Source organism: Muntiacus reevesi, chromosome 4 (genome assembly GCF_963930625.1).
Source record: "Muntiacus reevesi chromosome 4, mMunRee1.1, whole genome shotgun sequence".
NCBI classification, from domain to species: domain Eukaryota; kingdom Metazoa; phylum Chordata; class Mammalia; order Artiodactyla; family Cervidae; genus Muntiacus; species Muntiacus reevesi.
In genome coordinates this window covers 69779393-69785425 of record NC_089252.1, presented here as the reverse complement: position 1 = coordinate 69785425, position 6033 = coordinate 69779393, and positions in this window count along the sequence as shown.

The following is a 6033-nucleotide window of genomic DNA, read 5'->3' as shown; positions in this document are numbered from 1 at the left end:
AAGAATTTTCCACAGTGTGTTGTAATCCACACAGTCAAAGCCTTTAGCGTAGTCAATGAAGCAGAAGTAGATGTTTTCCTGGAATCCCTACTTTCTCTATGATCCAGTGGATGTTGGCAATTTGATCGCTGGTTACTCTGTCCTTTCTAAACCCAGCCTGTACATCTGGAAGTTCTCGGTTCACATATTGCTAGGGCCTAACTTGGAAGATTTTTAGCATAACCTTACTAGCATGTGAAATGAGCACAATTGTAGGTAGTTTGAACATTCTTTGGCATTAGCCTTCTTTGGGACTGCAATGAAAACTGACATTTTCCAGTCCTGTAACCACTGCTGAGTTTTCCAAATTTGCTGGCATATGAGTACAGCATTTCAGTAGCATCATCTTTTAGGATTTGAAATAGCTCAGCTGGAATTCCATCACATACACTATCTTTATTTGTAGTGATGCTTCCTAAGGTCCACTTGACTTTACATTTCAGGATGCCCAGCTTTACTGAGTGACCACACCATCATGGTTATCTGGGTCATTAAGACCATTTTTGTATAGTTCGTCTGTGTATTCTTATTCTTGCCACTTGCTCTTAATCTCTTCTGCTTCTGTTAGGTCCTTGTCATTTCTTTTCTTTGTAATACCTATCCTTGTATGACATGTTCCCTTGATATCTCCAGCTTTCTTAAAGAGATCTCTAGTCTTTCCCATTCTATTGTTTTCCTCTATTAATTTGTATTGTTCATTTAAGAAGATCTTTTTCTCTCTCCTTGCTATTCTTTGGAACTCTATATTCAGTTTGGTATATCTTTCCCTTTCTCCTTTGCCTTTCAACTTCTCTTCTTTCCTCAGTTATTTGCAAAGTCTTCTCAGACAACCACTTTCCCTTCTTGTACTTCTTTTTCTTTAGGCTGGTTTTGGTCAGTACCTCCTATATAATGTTACAGACCTCTGTCCATGGTTCTTCAGACACTGTCTACTAGATCTAATCCTTTAAATTTATTCATCACCTCTACTGTATAAACATAAGGAATTTGATTTAGATCATACCTGAATGGTTTACTGGTTTCCCCTACTTTCTTCAATTTAAGCCTAAATTGGGCAATAAGGAGCTCGTGATCTGAACCACAGTCAGCTCCTGGTCTTGTTTTGGCTGACTGTATAGAGCTTCTCCACCATCAGCTGCAAGGAATATAATCAATTTGATTTTGGTGTTGACCATTTGGTGATTTTCATGTGTAGTTGTCTCTTATGTTGTTGGAAAAGGGTGTTTGCTATGACCAGTGTGTTCTCTTGGCAAAACGCTATTAGTCTTGACCCTCCTTCATTTTGTACTCTAAGACCAAACCTGCCTGTTACTCCAGGTATCTCTTGACTTACTTCTTTTGCATTCCAATCCCCTATGATGAAAAGGACATCTTTTTTTGGTGTCAATTCTAAAAGTCTTGTTGGTGTTCACAGAACTGGTCAACTTCAGCTTCTTTGGAATATTTTTATTAGTGGCTGTTTAACTTTATAAATGTATTTCAATTTACCACTTTTATTCTTTGTCTAATTTAACTTAATCTGCCTGCAATGCAGGAGACCCAGGTTAAATTCCTGGGTCAGGAAGATCCCCTGGAGAAGGAAATGGCAACCCACTCCAGTATTCTTGCTTGGAGAAGCCCATGGACAGAGGAGCCTGGCAGGTTACAGTCCACAGGATTGCAAGAGGCAGACACAACTTAGCGAGTAAACACCACCATCAGTTTAACTCTTAGTTGCTTCTACTCCCTGATATAAACTCTGTATCTTTAGGTCTCTGACATGGGTCTCTATTTACATGCCATTCTTGTCAGCTGATTTCAACCAAAAATATTCAAATGAAAAGTAACTGCATTGTCTGAGCCCAAACATATATTCCTTGATACTGAAGCCGAGGTTCTGAATCTGAGCTCCAGTGCACTCCTGACCTTAAATGCATATGTGCTATTGTATGTATGTATGTATTTCTGGGAAGAAGGATCAGCACTTTTCACTAGAATGTGAAAGATATCCATGGTATTCAAGTGCTAGGCTTAACTGTACAAATATACACTGTGTGATGTACTTTATATAAATCTCTTGCAGTTTCATCTTCCTGTCTCTTCTCATTAGATTTAATTAATTAGCAGCTCCTAGATTAGAGTACAGATTCTTCAGAGGCTGGGATCCAGCCTCACCCACGTTTGTATCCCCCCGGTGACTCGTTCAGTACTACAGTGAATGTAGTCGCTAATAGTTTCTTGAGAAATGGCTATGTTTTCTTATTTATGAATTCTCAGTGGGACACATTTATTTTTCTTCTGTTTCTGTCTTTTACCCTGCTTTGCTTTGATTTTGGGGGATTTAAGGACAGAAGTTCCTTTTCTATAGAGATGGCACATAAATTACTTTGGACCATGTGTACAAACTTGAAGGCACTGAGCAAGAGGCAGACCAGAAGCAACCACCCACTCCTGTGTCCTCATTAGGGCCTGGTTTCAGCTGCCACCAGCTCCAGCATTCGCACCTCCACTCAGGTCAAGGATGCTACTGCAGATTTGGTTTTCCCTATCTCTTTGATTATTGATAATCTTGTTTAGAAACACAAAGTAACTTAGAAATTTTTTAAAACAGTGAGTGGCTAAGCCATGCACTGTGCCCGCCAAATCTATATGTTGAATCCTATGCATTAGGATTTAAATATATGGATTCTGTGGGGACATACACATTGGGGCTTGATTATTTAATCACTTCCATTCTTCTCATTCCTTCCCTAAGTCTATAATATTTTGAGGGCAGCACCTATGTTTTACTTAATACATATTTTTTAGACCACCACTATGAAAATGGTTCACTGCTTGACACTAGAAATAAGAGACAAATGAGGCAGTGCCAGCCTCCAAGGGATTCAGGTTAGCATTGGAAACTCTTATCTCTTGCAATCAATTGCTCCCACCAGCTCCAGCAGTGGGGTGTGGAGACACAGAAGATGATTAATCTTCCTTTTGTTTGGGCAAGATTTAGAGAGAGATGACACTTGGATAAATAGACATTCAATCCAGAGGGAGGTTCTGCTTAGCTGAATGTTACACAGCTTTGAGAAGCTTTTCCTCTTCCCCTTGTCACTGCCTCCCTGGATGGCCTTGATCAAGTCTTGCTTTTTGCATCCTTTCTTATCTAGCTTCTAATGGAAGGTAAGTATTTCTTCTCTGAGTCCTCCATCTCAAGATTTCACTGCCATAGAGCACAATATTTATGAAAAATAAAACGCTACAATTCTTTGAGAATCAAGTCCATTGGCAGGACAATGTACTCTTCTCATTTTTTTCCTCCCTGAATGTCTTGGGAATTTAAAAGGGAGGAATAATAAAATTCAGGTATCTTATGATAAGTATGTGGCAGTAAAATGACAGCTAGTAAATCAGTGTTCTAAGAACAATTTCAAATAGCAGAGTCTATAGCATACCTCCAATACTAATAATGTTTGGTGAAAAGCTCAGCATCCCAAATGGGGAAGAGCTTGCTGACTGCATGGAGATAAGTGTGGCCTCACAAGGCTGGTGGCATCTCTGGTTAAAGAAGAGCCCAGGCTATGCATTACAAGCTGCTCTTGTATCATCATCAGGGCTCACCAAACCTCTGCAGTAAGTGGAAATCACCTTGTGCATGCTACCTTGTAGCTGTAGTACAGTCGTGTCCAACTCTTTGTGACCCTATGGTCTGTAGTCCACCAGGCTCCTCTGTCCATTGGGTTCTCCAGGCAAGAATACTGGACTGGGTTGCCATGCCATCCTCCAGGGGATCTTCCTGACCCAAGGACTGAACCCATAAGTCTCTTACGTCTTCTGCCTTGGCAGGCCACTTCTTTACCACTAGTGCCACCTAGAAAGCCTGGAAAATGCCTTGATTTGTAACTAAACCTTCTACTTGGGAAGGTCCATGCCAGAGGATTCTAGACTTGTCCTACTTCATACCAAGAAGGTAGCAGTTGACAATCCAAGTACAGAGGAAGTGGAGTGCCTTAGGTTGGATTCCCTGGAAGTAGAACCCAAGGAAGGATTCACGAGTGATTCATTAAGTGTGAGTGATTCATTAAGGAAGTGCCTCTAGAGGAAACCAGTAAGGTAGTGGGAAGCAAGAAGGGAAGAAAACCAAGCAAAGTCTTACAGGGTAGTTCTCAGCCTAATCCCACAGAAGAGTTCTGGATTGTAAGCCATACCACGGGGAAGTTATACCACAAGAATATTTCAATGAATTGGAGACGAGGTTGACCTGGCAGGCTGTCCAGGAATATAGGGAATGTAAACTCCTAGACACTCTGGGTCTTCTTGGTATGGGTGAGTGAGTCTACAAAAGCCTGAGGACAGTCCTCTTTGAAATGGGCATTAGTACTGGAAATAAAAGGGCACTGAAGGGAGATATGTGTATAAAAATCATAAAAGGAATCCAAATAGAGCAACCTGATTGTGTATTAAAACAGTAGTACCCAAAAAAGGGTGACAAAAACATCTTGACTAATAAACAGCATAAGGAAGTAGAGGTCATAGAGAAGGCAACATGATGCTTCATGCTGCCCATGTAGTGTGGCCCTGTAGGAGTAGGAAGGTGGTGCTACCTGCTGGGTTCCAGACAGGGTCCAGTCCTGAATGGGACTGCTGAGAACACAGGTTAAAGTGTCCCATCTAGGGCACTGTGAGTGCCTGCCAGGATGTCAAAGCCAGGATACAATGTCCAGATCTAGGAAAGCAGCCCTTGAGGTGAGGCTGAGTCACCAGAAGATGGAACTGGGCTTCTGAGGTTTCAGATCAGGCCTGTCCCTGAACCTGATCAGAGCTGATCTTTGCAGTCCTGACAGCAAAGACAAGAGGGGCAGATGGGATATTTGCTATTTACAGGTAGTAACAGGCCTAGGTTAGAAAAAAGGCAAGATTCTCAAGCAAAGAATGTGGTAGAACTAGATGTTACTTCCATTCTTATATGTAGCAAAGGTCTTCAAGGTTCAGATTTTTGTATTCATTGTTTCAAGTTCATTTTCACTACCATCTTTTCATTTCCTTTTTATTTCATATCTACTTCTAATATGTTATTTTTCTGTTATAAACATCCTTGTAAGTGATTTTAGTATAATATACAGACAAGGGTAAGTCTATCTTAAATTTAGGAAATACATTCAACACATGATTGAATATTTCTACATGTAAAAATTTCCCTGCCAGAGACATAGAAATTATTCCTACATAGTCATTCCCTTTAAGGAGAGCCTGCATGAGTACCTTTGTAGTTCTAGCTAAAACAGTATTGCCAGATGAAACATGAGATACAAATATTTCTTGGGATGTACTTACACTAAAAGTTAATCATTAGTTATCTTGTATTTTCCTCTGCTAAATCTGACCAGCTGCCCTAAGAAGACTCATCAGTGAGCATTTCCTCTCCAGGAAGAAGGGCTCATCAGAGCTCACCAGGCAGTGGAGAGAGGCATCACTGAGACTGGAGAAGCTTAGTCAAGGGAACTCAGAGTGAAGAAAACGCTGCCAGTTACCACCTGTGGGTCCCAGAGCCAGGAACTAAGCTCTCTGAGCTATTTTTCATTTGTATAATAGAGACAAAACAACCTACTTTCCAAAGTGATCGTTAGGCAGCAGATGTTCAGGGAAAAGCAATCTCAGACCTCTAACAAAGAGACAATGAGCATGCATTCTTCATTGAAAATGCCATTTTCGCAAAGGAGAAGAGGGTAAAGCATTAGACAGAATTTTCAAGCTTCCACGGGTTGCAATTCAGTCAAAATTATCATTTTGTGAAGGGTGGTTGAGTTTGTTCTCCACCTCACAGGTGACAAACAGCAGAGCTCTGGCAGGTGAGCAAGGGCTGCACACTTCTACAAGTAATATGATTCATGATGACAAAGGTATATTTTGGATTCGTGAGAGGCAGTAAACAGCCAGATCCCCTTAAAACTAGAATAATTTGTTCCTATAGTTCTTACTTATTTCAAACTCTGCCTTGCTGCCCAGGAGCTCTGATTTCTAGGTTCT